This window comes from Musca autumnalis, unplaced genomic scaffold (assembly GCF_047663935.1).
Source record: "Musca autumnalis isolate F117 unplaced genomic scaffold, ASM4766393v1 scaffold_1, whole genome shotgun sequence".
Taxonomy (NCBI): Eukaryota; Metazoa; Arthropoda; class Insecta; order Diptera; family Muscidae; genus Musca; species Musca autumnalis.
In genome coordinates, this window is record NW_027411644.1 from 228,987,548 (window position 1) to 229,001,093 (window position 13,546).

The following is a 13,546-nucleotide window of genomic DNA, read 5'->3' on the forward strand; positions in this document are numbered from 1 at the left end:
CATAATCTATATATAACAAGAAATTGGACATCGTTTTGTCACCCAAAGTAGTCCCTCGCACGTGGATGACCATATTATGGCATCTATAACGTCAGCGACGCAATCACAGAGTCAAACACAACAATCTCTGGCGGCCGCCCATCAATCTCAACCGCAAATTGCCCATGCAGCATCTACTGCAGCCGCTTAGGTCAATTTACCACCATCGGTAACGGTTATACCCACCAAATGTCAAACACCAACACCGCGTCCTACACCGCCACCAACGAATCAACCAACACCGCCTCCGCCACCACCAACAACACCAAGATCGTCGCGCGTATCAATATCACCTTCGTCTCAACCCAGTCCTAGTACTCCAACACCTAGTCAAATGCATAATCTATACTTGGGTCCCAAAAACCTCCACCTACAAATCCATGTAGGTGGAGTAAGGCAACTGAAGTGAAGAACGCAGTCCCGGTTACGACTCGGTTTGGTCGACCTATGATGTTGATGTCATCTGCGTACGCCAGTAACATTATTTCCGCCAATTTCTTTCACCCTAAATGCGCACGACAATTTACAAAGGAGTTCTAAAACATGCATTTCCAGTAATGAGAATCATTTTCGGATATCCCGAGTGACAATTTCATCACGATTTTATAAACTTTTGTACACTTAGAGTCATCAAAACTGATGGGGCCGTCATATTCTACAGTGGTAAATATGCCCTAAAATGTATGGGAATAACTTATGCTTAAAATATACGACTAAAGGAGACAGTATGCTTCCAAAAATAAATTTGTTGCAAGAAAAAAGCTAGCTTTGTTAGGCATTACACCTGATTATTTAAAGAATCCTTGCCAAAGCAGGATATACGGGTGTATCCTTAATCAGGAGAGATATACTTTTACTGGATATTACTGAAAGTACTTCGTTTTCAATATAGAGTGATATGCATCGATATACTAATACAATCTTTCTGTATTCCCAAGTTTTAAAGGGGGTTCTATTCAAATGAGCCAAATGTTTTACATGAATTTTTGACTTTATTTTGTTCTTCTTGCATAATTCTTATACAAATTGGATTTGAACGCAAATGAATGACTAAGTTTACTCCAAACACATGAAGCAAAATATAATAAAACTTAAAAACTGCATATCTTGTATATTTCGGAAAAAGGGAGGTTGAAAACAATTTTGAAGGGGGGTTCTATTCAGGGTTTCGGAGTCGGAGTCTACGAGTCGGAGACGCGCAATTTTGCTGGAGTCGGAGTCTGAGTCGAAAAAAAAATAACTCGACTCCGACTCCGGGCAAATTTTTTTCCACGTTATAGAAATATAACATTAAATTTGGAACAAGAACATTTTTTTGTTAAATCATTATTTATTTTAAAAGAAGGGTATAAAAAAAAATATGTATGCAAATTATATATTATACTTAAGTCAAAGGACAGTTCACAGGATATTTACTATCCTCTGAGATCGAATTAAGATTGGACCTTTAACTTCTTTCGTCAGATTTCTTACTGGTCTTCTCACAAAGGTCTACTGGTATTCTCATCTTGGTTTTAATGAGAAATCATCCCTGTCTTCTATTAAAGACATTGTGGTCTCAATGGGAAATCTAACTGAATACCCTATGACACAAAATGAAAGTTGAGATATGGGGGAGGACAATTCCTTTTGGGAATGAAATTCCCAATTGAGAATCCCAAAGGATCCCATAGGATTCATTATATACTCAATGAGGGCTTTAGATGTAGACATTCAAATAACGGGATCAGTCCGCCAGGAACAGATATAGTTGATGTGTATCCGAGTTTTCTACACAATTAATTGCATATACGAAATTCAATGAAATACATAATCATAAAGTTTTCATGAGAAAGGATCGGGTAAAAGTGATAAAGGACAATGAAAACATGACAATGTCGATATCTTGTCCTAGTGGACCGACCCTACATAACATTTTCCTAGCAACATTTTTGTAGAATATTTTCATGCACGAAATCTCATCGTTGGCTAATTTTTCAGTTCCAAAAAAAAAACATCCATCTGCCTACGTGCTGAGTGGTGTATACAATATATCTCAAATATTTCAATAAAATTATCCACTCCACCCACACCACAGTTTAAAATGTGAGCGCTGAATTTTAGTTTAAGCAGTGTTCGAAAATAAACACTATGGTATCGTACCGTACCGTTCTGTACCGTACCAAGGTGGATAGGTACACTACGATAATGTACCGTACCGGTACACAAACACTAAAAAATATTTTAGTGATACTGTACCGGAGCACAACGAAAATCTTACTGTACCGACTGCGGTACACTACGATTTTTAGTGTACCGACTGCGGTACGCTACGATTTTTTAGTGAACCGACTGCGGTACAGTACGATGATCGTAATGTACCGCTGGTCGGTTCACTAAAACATAACGTACCGGTAATGTACCGTACATGTGTGGTTTGTGAATTGTGATGAAAAATTGTATGTTTGATGTTTTGATAATAAGAGTAAGAATAGTAAATAAAATTCAAGATTATATAAATTAAAAGCACGAATGTGGTAAATTCGGTCGGTTACGAATTTTGCGAAAATTAGTGTGAAATATGAAGATAGCTAAAATTCCCAATCAATACATATTTTTAATTAATTCTATAAGAAGTTTTAAGTGAACCACTTACTATTATGGTATACGGGTTGAAATCCACATTATTAATGTATGTATTTCTTTGGAATGTGGAAATGGTATTATAAATTTGTTTTTCGAAAAATTCATGTAACACCGCGAAATATATATATATATATATATATATATATATATATATATATATATATATATATATATATATATACCAAAATTCATAACTCGGCGAGATAAAGCGATTTTGAGACGTGTGTCCGTCCGTCCACTAAAAATTGCAATCACGCTACAGGCCGAAATTATGAACCAATCGTCACAAAATTGTATATGGAGGTCAGAATAGCCCCCTGAAATGGACCAAAAACAAAATGTTTATCTATATTTGTAGCGGCTCTGCAGGTCGCAATTGCAGTCTGAGAGACGCGAAATTTTAAGTAAGTTTTGGGTATACGACAGAGAAGTAGCTTGCGATTTTACGTGATGGTCAGATAATATTAATCGGGTAAAATGAACCTAAACCTTTGTGTGAAATTTGCTACAATTTTTAATTGAATGACTATATCTTTATTGCTAGAAGGCATGTTCCTTCTTCGTAAGTTGTATTTGAAAGAGGAACTCTCTATACTAATTATGTTGAAGTCTGTGGTCAGATAACAGAGTTACAGCATAGTTTATACATGTATCCCACAGTTTCAATTGCGCAGTGTAATCATAATCAACCTAGATGTCGTAGTTATATTTGAATACAGGAAAATTTTTCACGAGTTAGGGTTTTGGTCAAAAAAAAAAAAAAAACCTATCATCTTGGATAACAAGTAAGAACGGCGTTAAGTTCGGTCGGGCCGAACTTGTTATACCCCCCACCACAAGTTGTATTTAAGTAAAATGGAATAATTAGTTTCCTTTCGTGTATGAAGAAGACTTAATACTAAATTTCAGCAATTTCGGTAAAACAATGTGAGGCACTATTCTATGGGGGCTATTTCAAAACGTCGATCTATACCGACAAATTTCTGACGGAAAGTTTTTAGGCTCAAATACCAAATTTCCTGTATTTCGGTAAGAGAATGTGGCTAAAACTAAAAAAATACCGAAAATCAAGAAGTAAGCTTCTATGGGGATATAGGAAGACGTGGACCTATACTGAATTTCAGCCATTTCGGTTGGATATTGACGTCACAATCTTCAGTATTACGAAAATCCGGAGGTACAGTTTTATGGGGGCTATATCGAAACGTGGACCTATACTGACGAATTTTAGTCAGAAATGGGGCAATATGAAAGCGTGGACCTGTACAGACATATTTCTGGCGAACAGTTTTATATCACATTGAAGACTAAATACCAAATTTCAGTCATTGTGGTGGAATATTGAGGCCACAAGTTTCAAAATACCGAAAATCGGGAGGTACCGTTCTATGGGGGCTATATGAAGGAATGGACCGATACCGACAAAGTTCTGGGGGAAAATTTTATACCACCAACGTAGACTAAGTACCAAATTTCAGCCACTTCGGTGTGATAATGAAGCTAAAACCTTCAAAATACCGAAAATCGGGTGGTACCGTTGTATGGAGCTACATCAAAACGTGGACCGATTGCAAATTTGCAATACAAAACTTCCTAGGAGTAATAGTAACTTCTATACAAAATTACAACGCTCTATCTTAAAAATTGCGAGCTGTATATTGATTTCAACAGACGGACGGACAGACGAAAATGGTTATATCGACTTAGAATTTTACTCTTATCAAGATTATATATACTTTGTGGGGTATCCGATGAATATTTCGATGTGTTACAAACGGAATGACAAATTTAATTATACCATCCATATTATGATGGAGGGTATAAAAAGGGGATATTGTTCACTACAAACAAAATACATGAGTATTATTTGTTGGTACAGGTAATATTAATGTGGATGGTATAGCAAATATTAAATTTTTTTGAATAATCTTTTTCGCAAAAAATACTAATGACACCAAAATACTAACATTCTTCTTTCCTTATTCACGTAAATGATTTTATAATTAATGAATTTTCACCCGTTTTACATATCGAAAATGTCTAAATGCCTAACTTGATAAACAACGTTATATTTTCTAGTAATTTTCTCAATATTAACGATTAAAATGTAATTAATTTATATAATATTGATTTTATTTATTATACTTGCATATAGCAATTCATATTTCCTCATAAATATAAAACACATGTGTGGTACATTACCGGTACGTTATTTTTTTAGTGAACCGACCAGTGGTACACTACGATATTTTAGTGTACCGACTGCGGTACGCTACGATTTTTTAGTGTACCGACTGCGGTTCACTACGATTTTCGTTGTGCTCCGGTACGGTACGCTAAAATATTTTTTAGTGGTTGTGTATCGGTACGGTACACTAAAATATTTTTTAGTGATACCGTACCTGGAGCGGTACGTTATTTTAGTGTACTGTTTCTTTTCGAACACTGGATTTGAACCAAAATCGGGTGGTACCGCTATATGGGGGCTATTAGAAAATATGGACCCATATTGATTTTGGTTTCATATTCACCCAGCAAAAGTTTATGGAAGTGGTTCCATGAGATGCCATGATTTCACGGGATCTTTTGCATTGCACAGTGGATCCACTTGTATGGAGAAAGTGGCCAAAAATATTTCCCGTGTAAATATCAAGCTAATGCGCTGGTTACAGCTTTGTGCAGCTGCGAATAATGTTTTAAGAAACCACGAGCGTAACATTCTCCCCCCTTTCGCCACTGGAGGGGGTATGCGGTAAGAATTGTTTTATGCTGTTAATACAAAATGACATTAACAAAGGCCCCGATTATCTTATGATGCAAAAATAGGCTTGGGGAAACAAAACAATCTCTAAAACAACATAAAATCCAACAAATTTAGCGGATTAAAAAAATCAAAATTTTTGTCTGAAAAATTGTAAGTTTTTAATATAGACCTTATAGCGTTCTTCCTGGAAGGCACGTACCGCCAGTTTATGACACATGTGGAAGAAGATTTCTTCATCTTGCCACTGATGCCAATTATGTTAATGTACGTGGTCAGATAACAGAGTTATACGCTAATATATCCATAGAAACCCTTATCTTGGGCAGCTTTAGTCAGCGACCCACCATTTATAGTCTGGCACTAGATGGCAGCTGATTTTAATACTGAATAATCTTAAACTCATGACCTACTTTGGAAAATTATTCCCGAGGTGGGCACTAGTGGGCATCATGACTAAAACCTTAGGTCAAATTTGAGTATATGATCGAATTGGCATTACAAAATACGCTAAGGAAATGTGCAGCTAACTAGAATTCCACAACACGCTAAAACACTACTTTTTAATGAAAACTAAGGTATTACCTCCTCCTTCAAAATCCACAATAATATTTGGCTATTCGTATTAGTATCGCTATATTTTGAATATATTTAGTTGCATTTAAAATATAGGTTATACTCACAACAAAAAATATTAGTCAAATGGTCCGAATTTTGAAGCTATTCTTAAGAAGATCGCGTTCGAATGAAACAAAAACTAATATATTTTTAAAAAGGTCCATAGCTGTCAGTGTTGCCAGATGTTGTACCAAAATTTTGACATTCATTTTTTTATTTTTGGCCAATGGGTGGATCCACTGAGCATTGGTTCGAATGAAGTCGTGAAAGATCCGATCTTTTCATCAGCATTTGAACCCATTCGAAGGAAGTCGTGAAAGATCCGATCGTTTCATCAGCATTTGAACCAATTCAAAGGAAGTCGTGATAGATCCGATCTTTTCCTTAGCATTTGAACCCATTCCATCGATCCAATAGAGATGAATTTTGTGTTTTTATTTTTACACATGTATACATATATTCTTTTATTTATCTAAATATGTATGATTTATTATGCTAGGAAGTCCCAATCATTGAGCTAAAAGTAGAGTCGGACTGCACTCTTTGGTATTAGTCGTGTTCCTTTACGTGCCTGAGGTTACCAGTTTTTACCCGCAAAGTGTTTCCTTACTTTTAAAAGCATACAATTTATATGAGAGCAGTTCACCACTAAAACATTTTTGCAACAATTACCATTTTTAAAAGTAAAGGAACAGACCAATTATAAAATGGTCTGTTCCTTTACTTTTAAAAATGGTAACAGTGGCAGAAAATGGTAAAAGTGGTAAACTGCTATCATATAAATTGTATGCTATTAAAAGTAAGGGAACACTTAAATGGTAAGAAATGGTAACCTCAGGCACGTATAGGAACAGAGCAAATGTTTCCTTGCCTGCTCTAGAGAACCCTGCTCAACAAGTCGATTTGTAGATCCCTACAAAACAACAAACATTTCCAAAACGTTGTAAAATAAAATTCACGAAATAGTAATCTGCAGTTGGAGTCAATGTCGAAATCTGCACTGCACTGATGGGAAGTAAAATCCTTTTGTAAGATCAATCAAAGTCTGTTGCGGCGGTGTTTAGTCAAGTTTCTCACTTAAATTTACAACCTGTCGCTTGCCAAACACATCGTTCCCGAAGTATGGAAAATAGGCCAGCTACTGAAGCCTGAAAAGGATGCCAGCAAAGGTGAATCTTACAAACCGATATCGCTTTTGTCGCCCGTAGCAAGGACCCTTGTGGCTTTAGTTCTTCCAGCATCAGAAATAACTTTCCAGTTACCGATCAATAGCATAGGATCCGTAAGCAGCACAACAACTGCGCTGAAGGCCATCTCCATCTCCATATTAGCCGAGGACTCACTCAGAGCAAGCCGTGCGATAGAACAGTGATAGTGACACTTGATTTAGCAAAGTCCTTCGATATTGTCAAGCACCCTCATTGTTTGATGTCATCGAGCAGACTACGCACCGTCCAAGTTTGAAACGTTGGATAATAAATTTTAAATGTGGACGACAGTGGTACGTAGAATTTAGGATCAAGAAGTCCAAGACCCGTAGAGTGAAGAAAACCTATACTGAATTCCAAACGCTGCAGACGGCATTGAGATCGTAACGTATGCGAATGATTGTACTATCTTGGCGTCAGGTGCCTTCCCTGACGACATTTGTGAAAGACTGAACTCCTTTTTGTCTGATCTTAACATTTTTTCCACGCGAGGATTATGCAAATACCAGCAAATAAATCTACGGCCACTCTGTTCACTACCTGGGCGGCAGAGTTGGGAACAATAGAGTTGAATATCATGGTCGATGATAGCAGAATTCAGACCACAGACCCAGGCAGCCAGGGGGTCTTCATAATCTAAAAAGAGAAGTCTAACGTTACAAGAGAGAACCTCTAGATCAACAAACTTTTCAACCAGGTTTAAGTAGCATTCACACGAATGCAGTCGCAGATGCAGTAAATAGTTATCGTGTGCATGGAACATTTTGCTGGGCATGTATTGTCACCCAAATCTGAAAAGTGTGCAAAGTTTAAGTTCGATTGGTCAACTCCAACTGGGTGAAAATGAGTGACTATATTTGAACTAAACGGACACCAAAGCAAGTTAAATAAAACACTGCAACAAGGTAAGTCACCAATAAACAAACCATAAAAGTAAGAAAATTATTATTTTTTTAAATTCAAGTTTTTTTTCCAAAATTACAAGAAAGACCCCCGGAGTTTTCATAAAAATCATATAACTCTTAAAAAACTCATATACAAAAAAATTCCATTTCTGTAAAAAAACTGTAATTTATATGGGAAAAAGTAAGGAAAAAAACCACAAATTTTTACCCATGTAATTTCAAAAAATTTAAAAAAGTGTTAAACGGACGGAACGGGACCGTACAAAAGAATATATGGGCAGAAAGAGGACACTCCCAGGCATCATTCTGTGAAAACGGAACTTTGTTCCAAGTTCCCTAAAAGTTCTAGTCCACTTAATTTGGAATTTCACTAAAATTTTGTTCCCGAGGAAAAATAAAATAGCCCACTTCGTGTATATGCTACGGTAATTTGTTGAAACCATTCTAAAGACAACAATCCTGCCTACTTAACAAAAAACAATGAACACTATGCGTTATAGTTTCTGAGAAATAGCAATATCTTTCTCCAGAAATTTGCAAAAATGACATGTTTTCCAAAATTGGACCACTTTGGTCGTCTTTAGGAGCACGCCACGACCACACCTTTCAATATTTTGACCTAATTTTTTGGTTTCCTTAGTTTCAATATCGATATCGAATCCCATATAGAAAGTAACAAACGGTGACAACAAAAAAATTGGGATTTTGGCCAGGAAAATCGGTTTCCGCACCACTGTGCGTAGGTGTTCAAAAAACGGAGATATCGCAAAGCTTAAGCTTTCCATTTTTTTAATCACGCTACAGGTCGCATTTTGATAGGAACGTTTGGTGCTTAATATGACTCCAAGAGAGGAAGAAGCATATTGAGTTTGGTGGTGGTCGGATAATATTCAGGAATCAGAATGGGCATCTGTTCATCTGTTTGCGAGAACATATATTTTTGGGGGCAGAACCGGTTACTCCGGTTTTTAGCCGATTCGCCTGAATATTTGCATATTCCCCTTATATTTGCATGTGCTTAAATTATGTGCTATATCTCAAGATTGGTTGGTTCTAGGAGAAATTTATTCAGACCAAACTTGTAGAGAATTTTCTATCTTCAATATTTACGTTAGTCTTTTTCGTTAGACCTACCGTTTTAAGGAAAAATTCCGAAACCCTGAAAAACCCTAACGAAACACTTCATTTATTCCACAGCGCACTGCCAATCGATATCAACAAATCTAAAATAACTCTAAAACAACATTCACCTAATTCGTATTATTCACATTCAAGTAAATGTCTGCAGCTGCTTAAAAATCAATAAATTTTTGTTAACCTCACGCTCTCTCTCTGTGCAGACATATCAAATTACTCTGACCATGTGCAATTATCATATGTACGAAATGTTGTGTAAAATGATAATAGCGATAAATAATTTTTATGTGATGCAAACTGGAACGCCCACTTCTAGTTTTCGATTATATTAAATGCTTAAACACGCCATGAAAGAGAGGCTTGAATCGATGATGTGTTTCCACCTCCTGACCATGTGTAACTGCAACTGTTTGCAGCAGGCAGATGTGCAGACTTACATACCTTCATATGGTTGTTCGGTGAATGCAATAGGATAAGCAAAATTAGAGGATGATTGTAAAGTGTCTACAACAAAGGTATGTATGTATGTATATACCAACAGTTAGTTGCTCTTACCTATGGCGAAGGCAGGCCAAAAGGCGCCATCTATCAGTTCTATAAAGCTAAAAAAACAATAATTTTCTTATTTTTTGGAATGAATGTTCGAATAAATGTACAACAACAGTTCGAATAAAAAGATGCATTAATACAGCGAAAAAATGTAGATGAAGATTTTCAATTGGATTTTATAAATCCCCAACATTTTCTGTTCATGGAAAATGTTGCAAAATTTTGACACAGACCTGATTTAAGTAATGACCAATTTCTATATTAGGACTTTGTTGTTGTTTTAGCAACGCGTATATGTTCGTTTGTGTATTATTTCAGTTATCAGGTCCTGGTTCCTCTGTATCCAGGCTAAAAAAATTCCGCAACCTGAACTGGAGACAGGTGAGTGTGGTTGGCTGGGCAGCTAAATAAATGCAGTATGTCGTGCGGTCCCAATCCACATGCCGGACATGTGTTGTGTATCGTGGAATCAATTCGAGCCCAACACGAATTGAGGCGGCTCCATCGTCCGGATCTCGGATCCGGATCAAACTCGTGTTTGCCTTGGCAGCTGGCTTTCTTCTGCTGCGATGGATGGGGTGTGGTCCCCAAGTAAGGTATTCACACAGTATCTCTGTACTGCCTGCGCAACCGTCTCAGTGTGAATGCTATCCAATCCTGCCTGATAGACTCGTTGATCTAGAGGTTCTCTTTCTCTCTCTCTAGATCATGAAGATCTCTCCTGACGTGCCTGGGTGAGGGAAGCCTTTCCATTAAATCGTAACAGTGATGATGAGGGCGATAACACCCAAGGAGGTACTGCACTGACAACATCCTCTTGTGCTGATGCAACGGTAAAACCTCCGTCTCTTGATGAAAATGGTCCATTGGCGTTATGCACCCTATTGCAGTCTTCAGGGCCGTAGTCTGGCGGTTCTGAACATTCTTCCACTGCGTAGCGGTAACATTTGCACACCACGCTGGTGCCGCATAGCTTACCATAGTCCGGCCTATTGCTTTGTAAAAAGTCAACAAGGTTTCTTTGTCAGCAGCCCAAGTGCTGCCGGCCAGCGACCTGAGGACCTTGTTCCTACTTCTGATCTTATCGCAAATAGTTGTGGCTTGTGCGGATGACTGAAACATGCTATCGAACATTATAACCAATATCTTGGGGTAGTTTGTGTTCAGTGGGAGCCTCATTTCAGCCGTTCAAGTACCCAGCAAAATGTTCGATGCCAAAGATGACATTCAATCATGGGTGCAAGTGATCTAGCATGTCATCTTTTTAGCATCTTCATCGATGAATTTTATATGAGCGTGGACCCCAAAAGATGACGTTCTTTTCTGGATCCTAAGCATGTCATTTTAACCAATGCGTTGACATGTCATTTCCACCAATGATTTGACATGTCATTTTCACCAATGCTTTGACACGTCATTTTCACCCATGCTTTGACATGTCATTTTAACCAATGCTTTGGCATGTCATTTTCACCAACCCCTTGGCATGAAATTTTCATGTCTTGTTTGGAAAATGGAAATGCTGTATTGAAATATGGTTTTCATGAAAAACAAAACTCTTTATTAATTCAAACGAATTCAGGAAATAGCTACAATTAATTTATCAGTTTAGTTTTTCAAAAGTTTACATCCAAAATTGCAATGCAATCACCACCGCTGCAACGCAAAAGATTACTTCCTCCGTTCTCCGCAACTGATATTCTTTCATCTTACAAAAGGTTTTTTCAATTATCTTCCCATCACCAATTCAGATTTCAACATGGACTCCAAATGCACTCCTTTAAGTATTTTTATTTCGTAAATTACTTTTATTTTATAATTTTGTTATTTTATAACAACATTTTGGTAATTTATACTCTTTTGTTTAGTGACGGAAATATGTAGGGATCTACAACCCGGCTTGCTTTAGGGATCTCTAAGAACAAAATGTAACGAACGGGGAGGAGAGACTTTTTATGGAAAATACCCATGGTAGAATAAGAAAAGGTAGCAGCAATACACAGCTGACTGAACTGGGGTGTAACGTTAGTGTCAAATTTCATATGACATTTTGTACATTTATTTCTATTTCGATTTTATTAGGGACATATATTTTTTGAAAGAAAGAAAGAAAGAAAGACTTCTTCATATCAATGATATGTAACCTCCTCCAAGTTCGAACGATAAGCCGCGCAGTAAATCACCGCTTGTAGTGACGATACAACGTTTGTTAATATGTGAGGTATTTTGTTAAAATTTAAAAAAATAAAGCCCTAATAAACATGTGTTTCTTTGATTTCTAAAATAAAACATTGAAACAGCTTCTCCTTTTTCTATGAATTTCCAGCGACCCCAAACTTTTCTGCAAGAATTCTACTTTCTGCGAGAATTTATGCATTTATTGAAATGATGTGGAAACATAAAAATTGAAAATGTAACGAATTTTCATTCATGTTTTTCTAAAATATTCAACCAAATGCGAGAAATGATTAGTTTTTTAAATTCCAATAATTTATAGACATTCCCTGCCAGCAATTGGAAGTGCGTTTCGCACTCCCTCGCCTAAGAGGTCACTCCGGAGACACCCCAAGGAAGATCGTCGGTGAATTACAAAAACAATTTCTATAGCCTTATTGTGATTACGTTTTATCGCGTATGTCGACACTTCGGAGTGACTTCTGAGTGACTTCCAAGGCGATTGTTTACATTTATTTAATGATTCAACATATTTGAACAAATATAGAACATTTCCTATCTGATGATTATATGAGGCGGTGGTGCAGTGGCAAGCACACTCGCTTTGCACTCTGAAGGTCCGGGTTCGCTTCCCAAGTCAGGCAAAAAAATTCACATTTTTAAAATGACAAAATTAATGTAGGCGGAAATTGCAAAGAATAATTTCTCTAAAAGAGAAGAGAAATAAAAAATAAATAAAAATAAAAAATAAAACTAAAAAATTTTAAAAAATAAATAAAACTAAAAAATAAAAAAAAAATTAAATAAAAATAAATAGAAAAAAAAATAAATTTTTTTTTTTAATTTCTAGAACTATCGCGGAATTGATCTTCTAGAAGTGTCGCCGGAGTGACTTCCAAGACGACACCCCGGCGTGGTTCATTTCTTCACAACGGAGGTCACTTCAGAGTGACTTCTGCGACTATCGCCGCGACTGTTTTCATCGCCCAAGGCGACACGCCTAAATCACTTCCGCGATATTTTTTGCTTGCAGGGTTTCCTTGTTTTGTTTACAAATACAACTGGCAGTAACGTTACAAACAAAAACAAATTCCTTTGTGGTTGTTGTTCGAGTTGTATTTGTTGTAGTATTAACTTTACCTTGTATTTGTTCTACCATGGAAAATACCATTTATGCTTAATTAATTTATTTTTAATTGTTTCTTTCCAAAAGTAGTTTCTTCTTTATTTTCAGATTCTTGTTCCTTTTCGTTTCGGACTTTTTTTTCAAATTCCAAGAAGCGAGATTTGATTGATTTCATTCTATATCAGATTTAGAACAGACAAGGGAACTTTTAAAATAGCAATGTGTGCAGTCCGATTCTATTTTTAGCTCGATGGTTGGGACTTCATATAATACCAATTGTTTAGAAGTTTTAGTTGTTTGATATGCAGGAAATGTAAGACAACATCACGAAGACAGTTTTAACAACTTTGCTCTGTTCCAGAAACTGCAAGAATCTACTTATTTTTACTAAGATAACAATTTT